Here is an 11,994-nt window from a genome sequence, read left to right on the forward strand (position 1 = left end):
ATGAGTAACATCACACACAGCTGCTGCAAAGGCTAGGGGCTACCCTAATCATTTGAGTGCTTTACTGCTTAGCAAAGTGCTCGCATGTTAGCCAGGGAGGGGAAGGACCCAGCATGCGGGACGGACTTGCCCTGTGTTGGGCTCCCCCCGCATGTTAGTGTAAAGTGTTGTAGTTACAGCTCATGCTGAATTAGGCACTGTGCTCACTATCTGGTAAGTAATAGACTGGTGGTGCTGCTATACCCAAATTGATCCAACCGTCTCGAGATAGAGATGAGTATAATGTGGTATAGCGCAACTCAGGATAGGTAAGTGAGGGGAGGGGTGGATGGTAAAGTCTGGTATGTGTGTGCTAAAATATGTTACTGGAAAGGTTAATCCATAGTGTATGTAATTTGATAATGTTTAGTGTGACTTTGGAACGTGGGAGGGCGGGAAGGGGTGCTTTTATGAATTACACTGGATTCTGCACTGTAAATTATAGTGTATTTTATTAAAACCAGAGGAGTTTAATAAACAAACACACTAACACAATAAATTCAGAAGACATAACTCAATAGTCTCCTACCAGAGTAAGGGGTGAAATGAAGCATTAAATAATGTAGGGCTGTCACTGTCCCAATTTCTAAGGTGGTAAAGTCCCTACCGTTCCAGACCCGATCAGGTAGTTATATGATGAGCACAGTAGCCCTGCTAATGAGTTTGGATTTGTTCTAAATCTTTTTCAGTGAGCATACCATGTGCCCCACTGCTTGTTGAGCTTTATTGGTGATTAAGGCCTGTGGGGGCCCTGGGCAACAAACTTTTGGGGGCCCATGTGTGTGTGTCAACTAACTAGCTCTGATCCTCCTGCAGCCTCTGTCTATTCCCCTCTGCACCCTGCAGCCTGGCTAAATACTTCAGATCTCCTCTGGACTCTGCACACATAACTCACGCAACATGCTGCGAAACATGTCTGCAGTGAACCTTCGCGGCGGCTGCTGAATACAGTACAGGTGAGGTGGATGAAACTGGCGGTACTCCACTGTCCAGGTAATTGCAGACACTGTGGGGGCCCTCTATGTGTGGGGGCCCTGGGATGCCCCCCTCCTGCCACCCCTGTTATTGCGGCCCTGACTTAGGACCTAATTCAGACCTGATTGTAGCAGCAACTTTGTTTGCAGATGAGCAAAACCATGTGCACTGCAGAGGGGGCAGATATAACATGTGCAGAGAGAGTTAGATTTGGGTGTGGTGTGTTCAAACTGAAATCTAAATTGCAGTGTAAAAATAAAGCAGCCAGTATTTACCCTGCACAGAATCAAAATAACCCACCCAAATCTAACTCTCTCTGCACATGTTATATCTGCCACACCTGTAGTGCACATGGGGGGTCATTCCGAGTCGATCGCACATACACTGTAGCAACTTTTTGCTGCTCGTGCGATCAACTAAACGCCGCCTATGGGGGAGTGTATTTTAGCATAGCAGGGCTGCGATCGCTTGTGCAGCCCTGCTATGCTAAAAAAGTTTCTAGCAAAACAAGAGTATTCCTATACCTACTTACCCTTTGCGACAGATCCAGCGATGCAGGTCCCGGATTTGACATCAGACATCCGCCCTCAAAACACCTGGACACACCTGCGTTCGCTGGACCACTCCTGGAAAACGGTCAGTTGACGCCCCGGCACGCCTTCCTCCTGTCAGTCTTCTTGCGGTCGCCACTGCGACCACTTTCCTCATTCCTGGCGTCATTGTCCAGTGACGCGCATGCGCAATCCGCACGCCGCGCATGCGTAGTCCCGACCCGTTTGCACCGCAGAGAAGAACTGCTGCGTGCGAACGAGTCGGAATGACCCCCATGGTTTTGCCCATCTGTTAACAAATTTGGTGCTGCGATCAACTCTGAATTAGGCACTTTATTCATAGCAAGAACTAATCTAAAGAGTTGCCAAAGTCAGTGGGAGCCGGGAGAAGAAACGTTTTTATTCTCTGCATTCCAGTAATTTTTTTATTCTATGTAAAAAGGTTCTGGTACTCAGAAAAAAGGTGCAGCTACTCGCATATAGGGGGTCATTCTGAGTTGATCGCTCGCTAGCAGTTTTTAGCAGTTGTGCAAACGCATTGTCGCCGCACACCGGGGAGTGTATTTTCGCTTTGCAGAAGTGCGAACGCTTGTGCAGCAGAGCGCCTGCAAAAAACATTTTGTGCAAAGCAAGACCAGCCCTGTACTTACTCTTCGTGTGCGTTGATTCTAACGTTGGAAGGTTGGCTTTTGACGTCACACACCCGCACAGCCACGCCTGCGTTTTCCCTGGCACGCCTGCGTTTTTCTAAGCACTCCCTGAAAACTGTCAGTTGACACCCTGAAACGCCCCCTTCCTGTCAATCTTCTTGCGGCCGCCAGTGCGAAAGAAAATGTCGCTAGAACCTGTGCAAAACCACAAAGGACTTTGTACCCGTACATCGCGCATGCGCATTGCGGTGCCTATGCATGCACAGAAATGCAGATTTTTTTGCCTGATCGCTTCGCTGCGAACAACAGCAGCTAGCGATCAACTCGGAATGACCCCCACAATGCAAATAGATGCAAGATTTATAGTACTTTTTACATTCTGGTTAAGTGTTCAGATGTTAATTCTACTCAATGATTTCACTTATTTCTTCCTGCTTCTGGAAATAGTTGTAAGAGTTAAACATTACACCAGAAAACTGAGTACCCCCACAGAAAGCTGCTGCATTTTATTGTAACCAAACAGGAAGTCCTTTCCTTTTCAAGCACCCAGTCGATTGCGGTCTTCCTTAATCATTATTAAAGTGCTCATGTAATAATTACTTATTTTTCATTGTGTATATATTATATATGAATAAAAATAATAATTATTGGTAATTAATAACAATTAGGCACCTATGATACTGAATGTCCACCACAATATTTAGATTATAAATCGTTAACGACAAAATATCCTCGGCAAGTACAGGATTTTCTAATTTTCTTAGTCTGTTCCACCAACGACTATGGTCAGGAAACCTTTGCGGGAAAATGTAATAGCTTCCGAGTTCCGGAGGTGCGAGAATTCTGTGCGTGTCTGCCCTTTTGTTTAAAGCAGCAATCATCTTTCACGTGAAACCAACCTGGTTTTGCCTTGCAAAAAGTGTCGGACTGGGGCAAGAAAAGCCCACCGGGGAAAAACAGTGGTAGGGGCCCATGCTTAAGGATGTGGCCAGGCAATAGTGGTGGTATGGCCAACCACTACAGAGGCCCACCTAACCATAAGAGAGTGTATGGACTGGGCCCATAGTCCTGTGCAGTATAAGGTAAGATATGTATAATTTATCATTAAAGTTCACTAGGATACAGTCTGGAACCTAATCCCTAGGAGGAGGTGGGCCCACAGGCAGTGGGGCCCACCGGTGGTTTCCCCTATTTCCCTGTGGGCCAGTCTGACCCTGCTTGCAAATGATTGCTGCTTTAAAAAAACAGGCAGACTCGCACAAAATTCCTGCACCTCCGAACTCAGAGGCTATTACATTTAGCCATTAGATGCATAAAGCACTGCTATGTAATAAAGTTTCATCACATGCCTCACCTGCTGGAACAGGATCCAAAAAATAAAGTGTTTTCACATGTCAATGAAGGTAACTAGAAAGTGCAGTTCTGTAGAAAAAGAATAAGAGAAAGAACCTGGCGCTTATCGACAGTATAAGCAATTAGCAACTCCACATACAGCAGCTACTCATGGGGGGAAACTCTACCTCAATACTGATACAAGAACAAACATACAAATGTAGCAGAGCTGTCGGAAGAGCTATTCTTTTAATACTCTCAATTTAAAAAAAACACATAAATAACAGTATAGTTCATACCACATCAGCCGGCATGATTTCACTCAAATTAAAGAAAAAACAAATTCACAGATCTTATTTTAAAATGATAAAAAGTCCATATACCTAATAGATAGGGTAATTCATATCTATACCCTCATATTCAGGTTGCAGGGTTCTCAATTAATGCTGAAGTCTGTATTGTTCGTATGTCTTATGGGCCCTACACGCTTTGTGATCAGCCGCCGAGCTGCCCGACCCAGCGGCGGGGGGGAGGGGGGGGGGCGGGGAGAGAGAGATGTAGTGTTGGGGGGAGCCAAGTTTCTTCACTCCCCCTGTCACCCGGCTCCATAGCAATGCAGGCAAATATGGACGAGATTGTCCATATTGGCCTGCATGCACAAGCGACGGGGCACCAGCGATAAATGAGTGCGGGGCCGCGCATCGTTCATCGCTGGTGCCTCCACACTGAAAGATATGAGCGTTATCTTGTTCATTAATGAACAAGATCGTTCATATCTTTCAGTATTATCGCCCAGTGTGTAGGGCCCATTAGTTGATTTTTCAACTCCTATTAATCTTTTGTTAGGAAAGCACTATAGACGAAGATATGAGTGAATGTCCATGTTCCTGGCCGGTAAAAAAAGAGAAAAAGGGTATATGGAGGAGAATGGTCTCTGAGGAAGCTGCTGGAGTATCTAAAGGCTGAGAAACGCGTAAGCAGTCTGTTCCTAATCACCTTACTGGCTGACAACCGCATGCTGTATAGAAGGGAGACCTGATGGTAAACTCTCTGGATAAGGCTACCGTAATAAGGTGAAGCACTAGGAGGTGGGAGATGCCGCAGCTAATTCCCACGTGTGAGTGGAAGATTCTGGAGACCATTCTCCTTCATATACCCTTTTTTTCTTTTTTTCCTGGCGAGGAGCACGGACATTCACTCATATCTTTGTCTATAGTGCTTTCCTAACAAAGGATTAATGGGAGTTTAAAAATCAACTAAGACATATGAACAATACAGACTGCAGCGTTAATTGAGAACCCTGCAACCTGAATATGAGAGTATAGATATGAATTACCATATCTATTATGTATATGGACTTTTTATCATTTTTAAATAATATCTGTGAATTTTTTATTTTTTATTTTATTTGTGTGAAATCATGCCGGCTGATGTGTTATGAACTTATACTGGTTTTTACGTGTGTGTTTTTTTTTTTAAATTTGAGAGTATTAAAAGAATAACTCTACCAACAGCGCTGCTACATTTGTGTTTGTTCCTATACAAAATGAAATTGGAAGTTGCACTAAAAAATTACTTAGATGAGGGAAAGATACCTGATATCTCTTGTCCAGAACTATCTGTTATAGGGCATTGGTGGTAACAGAACAGTCACTGTATTATTGTTCAGGGAATGAGCATTCAGTAAACCTGCTTTACAATATAGTAATGGTAAGTTTTGTAATACTGTATGTTTAGTAACTGTTTAATGCACATCAACATTTTTCTTTACCTGATTATGCAAAGAACTACAATATCATTGAGATTCAACTCCCCCATTGTAAATGGGTGTGTAACACTTTACAGGCGGCTGGGATCCCGGCCACAGAATGCCGGTGGTGGTGGTGGTGGGGCGAGTTCAGCAAGCCCCTTGCGGGCTCGGTGACGAGCTGCACTCGCCACAGGTTTTATTCCTACTCTATGAGTGTCGTGGACACCCACAAGTGGAAATAGTCCCTGTTGGTCGGCATGTCGACCGTCGAGATAGTGAGGGGGCAGGATGTAGGGGAGGTGTTGTGACTGGCGGTCTCCAGACCACCAGTCACATAACTGCAACCCTTCTAAACATATTTAAATATATGATAGTGAAAGTATTACATTTCTCAATTGTTTTGTACATTTTGTTTTCCTGAATAAGTTTAGATCAGGTCAGTGGCGAAACTTGTGAATGGTGGTCCAGGTGCAAAAATATAATTCGGTCCCCCCTCTTCCACCCCAACCCAAGTTCACAATATGCCATATGACAGTGGGTGACAAAGTAAGGCAGGGGAGGCAGAGGTTGACATAGAGAGACAGAGGGTGACAACAGAAGGTAAGAGGAAGAAGAGGGTGACAGGGGGAGGCAGTGGGTGAAAGGTACAAACAATGTCTTGTGTAGTGTTGAAAAAAGAGGACATATACCTTGGTGGGGGCATGAATGCTGTGACCTCTGCTCTGTCTGTGATAGGAGCCCCCGCCCCTTGTGCTTTCCTCAGTTTGGCACTCGGTGAGGCAGACTCTGACAGTACCACTTACACAAGTTGTGAGCTGCCTTTAATCCACGGACAGCAGTAAATCAATAATAAGTGTACAGATGTCTGTTAATTGAAGCAGTAAGTGGCTGTGATTATCAGCTTTGATAGGTGGCAGTACTTCTCTATCAGTTCAGCACACACAAGGTCATCCCTAGCTACCTAAGGTAAGGGCAGGTCCCTCGGGCAGTGGGGCCCACCCTGCACTCTGCACTGGGTCATTCATCCGACATTGCCCAAAATGGCCTGCGGGAGGGTTAGGGGATAACTCATTGTTGGTCTTGCCATAAGTGGGCTTCTTTGTCCTCATGTGCCCCGGAGCTATGCAACTGCTGCACCAATGGTAGTTCTGCCTCTGGACTTACCCCCTTACCCTACCCCCCCTGGTTTATACAAGTGCAATTATTACATTTATATTCAATGTACTTTTTTTTGTTATATTTTGTTTATGCACCAACTTCACCAAGTTTATTTCCTTGTCTGTGCAAATATACTTGGCAATAAAGAGAATTCTGATTGTGATTCTGATTTCCCACATGTCTCCAACCATGTATTCATGACTAAAATGAAATCATGCTCCAGTAGTACAATAGTGTGCACAGCTCGACTGGTCATTTGGCATTTCTGCCAAATGCTGGAAGGGCCAAACTGACCATCTGAAGGCCTGGCTGAGCATTACTGCCTCCCACTGCTATGCTTGGCTGGCATGTCTAGACAGGGCATTCCACAAGGCCACACCTTGTGACTAGTAAAACGTTGCAATATATTTAATACAGTGACGTGCGGTGAGGTCAATGATTGGGGAGGCACTGGCTAATAACATAACTTGATTTACACCAACATACAGCTAGGGGGTATTATCCTCTCTCTCAAACCCCCTAATCCTCCCTTTCCAATCCCGTAGCCTAACCTTAACCTCCCCCTATAGTGCCTAACCCTAACATCTGTGCAGCATTACCTAATCTCCCCCGCAGCCTAACCCTAACCCTCTCCGTGGGTGCCTAACCCCCCCTCCCTGCAGCCTAACCCTAACCCTCTCCGTGGGTGCCTAACACTCCTCCATGCAGCCTAACCTCCCCACGCAGCCTAACCCTAACCTGCCCCTATAGTGCCCAACCCTAACATCCCTGCAGCATTGCCTAAACCTAACCCCCCACCCCGCTGACTAAACTTAACTCTCCCTCCCCCACAGCGCTACCCTAACCCTCTCCGTGTGTGCCTAACTCTCCTCCATGCAGCCTAACCTCCCCACGCAGCCTATCCCTAACCTGCCCCTATAGTGCCCAACCCTAACATCCCTGCAGCATTGCCTAAACCTAACCCCCCTCCCCGCTGACTAAACTTAACTCTCCCTCCCCCGCAGCGCTACCCTAACCCTCTCCGTGGGTGCTTAACCCCCCTCCCTGCAGCCTAACCCTAACCTCCCTGGGGGGGAGGGGAGGCTAAACTAACCCTGCTGACCCTAAAACTATTGGTGGCACTATACTTACATAGGTCGGGACACCAACTGTCGGGATTTGGACGTCTGTATCATGACCAAATCAGATTTCTGGCAACGGCATTGTGGCGGGGGGCAGGATCCCAACTGTCAGTAAACTAACCGCATTCCCTACCAATAAGCTTGACATACAGTACAGTAGGTGACCAGGCCAAATCAGGCCATATTGCAGCATTTATATTTAACTGTAATAATATACTGTACCATCCGTTTTTACAACATCTTCACAACAACACTTAAGGGCCTTACACACTGGACGATTTTCAGTCGAGGTGCATGACCGCCGATACGGCCGACGGATGCCCCGGCGGCAAGGGGGGGTGACGGGGGAGTGACGTTTCTTCACTCCCCCGTCACCCGGCCCCATAGCCATGCATGCTAATATGGACGATATTGTCCATATTGGCTTGCACGCATAAACGACACGGCACCAACGATGAACGAGCGCGGGGTCGCACATCGTTCATCGTTGGTAAATACACACTGAAATATATTTTAGTGTAATCGGCCAGTGTGTAGGGCCCGTTACTCAGGACTTGCAGTGCCAGTGACCAAACAAAAACTGGAACAGAAAAGAACGGAGTACAAATATAAGAAATTAATGAGTACTCCAGTGTACAGAACAACAAGTAATGAGCCCCAGCATCCGTCTTCCTCCCACCCCCAGCCAGGGCTGTGCTGCTGCTGCTGCATGTGTGTGGGAATGGAGAAGGTATCAGTAACACACATCCACAGGCAGCAGCTGAGGGCTGGGAAACTAAAGGCTGGAGCAGACAGTGACACGCAGCCTGCTCCTGCCATATCCCTGACCCTGACAGCAGCAGCCTGACACTACTGTCCGTGGCTATAGTAGCCATGTGCAGGAAACCGGAGGTCCCCACTCCCCCCTGATAACAGTGCTACCCATGCTGTGGTGCACCCTGACAGCTCACCTCACATCTGTAAAACGACCAGCACCTGGAGAGAGGGAGATCCGGACTCAGCACTGAGAGTGCATCAGGAAACAGTCACAGTCACTGGCCAATCAAATCTGCCTCACTGACAAGGGCGGGCTCTGAGGTGGGATGCAGGCACGCCCCTGTCACTGAGGCAGATCTGCTGCTGCCTCTACTGCATGTTTTTTCAATGGGCTTTTCCTGCCCTCCGTTTGGCCACGCCCCCTGCCCGCCCCCCAGCTCGGACACTTTACCATTGTCAGTGGGAGGCAGCACTCTCAGCTGCCTCCCACCCACCGTTGACTGTGTTTCCACACAGCAAATATGATTAGAAAAATGCAAAGAGGATAATTATGACGCAGGACGTGTTATAAATATCTTCTTTGTATTACTGCAGTCATTATGACAGGGGAGGCACTGCCTCCCCTGCCTCCCCTGACTGCACGTCCCTGATTTAATAAAATAAAAAGAGTTCTATATTGATAAAGCTCCAACAGAGCAGCCTAATACAAAGCAATTATTGTATTATCACTTTCTTATGGCTATTTTTGACCTGGATAAACTTTGCTGTGTTATCCAAGCAGGACATAGTTAGCCCATGACTATTACTATTGTAAGTCTAAACACTGGCTATCGGATGGAGGTAAAGACAAAATTATTTAGCTGCAAAGAATTTAAAAACATGAAAAGCTAAAATTACTAATGCACAGTTTTTCCTTTGTTGTGTGGTTCTGTCAGGACTGTTATTATTTTGTGCTGCTTGTCATTTGGACATTCTTCTTCTCGTGTATTGTAGGCATTAATCTGGTGTCTACTGCAACTACCTATACCTGGTCCACTTCTACATAACCCTGCCGCTCACCAGGCTCCTTGCTGGTGATTAATATTAATGTTTCCAGGATGGGGAATGTAATAGGGTGTGAGAATCAGATAATGAGAGATTTTGTCAGAGTTCTCCTATTTTTTTAAAGTGGCAATCATTTATATGGTAAAATCAACCTGGTTTTGCCATAGAAATGATTACTACTTTAAAATAAGCAGAACTTTAAAAAAAACTCTCACTTTCTGATTCTCAGAAAGGGAGGGTTGTGTCGTCAGGTGGGAGGAGAAGATGAGGAGAGAAGAAGGGGGACATCATCTGCAGAAACCATATGATGTCCCGACCCTTCTCTCATCCTCCTCTCCTTCCACCTGACAACACAACCCTCACTTTCTGATGGTGTAATTCTAACCATTACACCGTTCATGCCAATATCTGACCCTTTCTCACCCAACTCTCATTCACTGCTTCACTATATCTTGCCTAGATTACTGTAACCTCCTTCACCCTTGCTTTCTCATATATTACATCATCCTACTTTAATCTATCCTACACAAGTTTAAACTCCTCATCCTTACTTACAAAGCCCTCAGTTCTCTGCTGCCCTGTTTGTGTCTGCTCCTTCTCTTTGGATGTAAGCTTTCATGAGCAGGTGTTATGCACACCAGTGCCTGCAGGAATGTACTGGTGTCAGAACTGTTATGCACTCCAGTGCCTGCAGGAATGTACTGGTGTTTGAACTGTTATGCACACCAGTGCCTGCAGGAATGTACTGGTGTCTGAACGGATAGGTATGCAAAGCAAATGAACTCACAGACAGACACAGAAGGTGATAGGGTAACAAAATACACACAAAGTGAACAGAGAAGCCCAGAGGCTAAGGAACTGGGTGTCTCCCTCGTATTAGTAATGCTCAGATGGGAAAAGCAAGATGTTGTGTTTTAATACGTAGAGAACCCGAAATGCTGTTGCTAAGGGCAACAGCAAAACCCTAAAGGGTTACCAACGGGTGTGGCAGTAAACTCCTTGGTCAGAGATGGAATGATAGACACAAGGAGAGTCTCCACAATCCTAATTCTCACTTGCAGTGCACAGGTTCAGCTTACTGCCACTAAACTGACACCTGACACCTTGCACAGTGAGACAGGATTTAGGCAGGCAAGTCTTAGAATACAGCCGCAAACTTGCTAAGTTCACAGAGTAGTAAAAGAACCCCAGCAAGCTAAACGACTGACTCCAGTCTTACTGCTAGGTCTGGATTGGCAGAGTGTAGTACCAAATCCCCAGGCCTATTTGCAGTAAGCAACAACAAATACAAAGCTACACAGTACTGGCTAACTTTCAGGAACTGACTAACCAACAAAGATTCAGCCGCATCTGCTTAACCTGAGAAGAGGCCTTATAAAGCAGGTGCTGTCCACGCCCCACTCAGACCTCACAGACTGTGGGCACAAAAACCAGCACCGGATCCCCTGCCGTGCACAGAGCCTGTAACCACTGCACAGCAAAAGACCCGAACCGGAGTATCAGCTGCGCTCAGGTTACTCCGCTAGCACTTGTCTCCCGGTTGCCATGACGACGTGGCAGCACAGGGCAGGAGACCCTAACAGTACCCCCCCTCTGACGAGGGGTCAAAGAACCCCTACCACCGGGTTTATCGGGGAACTGCGAGAAGAAAGAGCGTATCAGTCTGGGGGCATGAAGATCACAACTGCGCACCCACGACCGCTCCTCCGGGCCATACCCCTTCCAGTGCACCAAAAATGACAGCCGACCCCGAACCATCTTGGAGTCAAGAATCCTTTCAACAACAAACTCCCTCTGGCCACGTATCAGAAGAGGGGAGGGTTTTCCACTGGAAGAAGGATTACTAATCGCCCGTTTTAAAAGGGAACAATGAAATGTTTTATTGATACCCAAAGAACGGGGCAGATCTAACTGAAATGCCACTGGATTGATAACCCTGGTGATCTTATAAGGGCCGATGAACCGGGGGCCTAACTTATGAGATGGCTGTCTCAACTTCAAATTCTTGGTAGACAACCAGACGAAGTCTCCTAATTTGAAGCTGCAGGGTCTTTTCCGCTTATCAAAAACCCTTTTGGTCACTAATGACACAGACACAAGGGCTTTCTTCACTTTCCGCCAAATACCTCTAAGGACCGAAACCACAGAGGAACCACCAGGCGTGGAGTCCAGGGGGTCAAAAGAATTGGCCTTAGGATGATGCCCATACACACAAAGGAAGGGAGAGATCCCTGTAGCAGAGTGAGCCGCGTTGTTATAGGCAAACTCCGCCATGGACAGATGAGCAACCCAGTCAGTCTGACACTTGGAGACATAACACCTGAGGAACTGCTCCAAGGACTGGTTCACCCTTTCAGTCTGCCCATTAGACTGCGGATGGTAGCCTGACGACAAGCTGACAGAAATCTGGAGATCGGAACAAAATGCCCTCCAGAATTTGGCCACAAACTGGGATCCGCGGTCAGAGACCACATCAAGTGGCAACCCGTGGAGACGCACAACATGCAGCATAAATAATTCAGACAGGCGTCTGGCCGATGGCAGCCCAACCAGTGGAACAAAGTGCGCCATCTTCGAAAACCTGTCAACGACAACCCAGATGGCTGTCATCCCCGAGG

General features: G+C 46.7%; 1 protein-coding gene across 1 annotated transcript in view; it reads right to left on the reverse strand.

Moving 5' to 3' along the window:
• Window positions 1–8,637, reverse strand: part of PDC (phosducin) — a 110,216-nt gene extending 101,579 nt beyond the window's left edge. Inside the window, exon 1 of the mRNA XM_063938781.1 lies at window positions 8,527–8,637. The gene's annotated coding sequence lies outside the window, so the exon portion shown is untranslated. The remainder of the gene's footprint in view (window positions 1–8,526) is intronic.
• Between the last annotated feature and the right edge of the window lie 3,357 nt (window positions 8,638–11,994).

This window comes from Pseudophryne corroboree, chromosome 9, assembly GCF_028390025.1.
Source record: "Pseudophryne corroboree isolate aPseCor3 chromosome 9, aPseCor3.hap2, whole genome shotgun sequence".
Taxonomy (NCBI): domain Eukaryota; kingdom Metazoa; phylum Chordata; class Amphibia; order Anura; family Myobatrachidae; genus Pseudophryne; species Pseudophryne corroboree.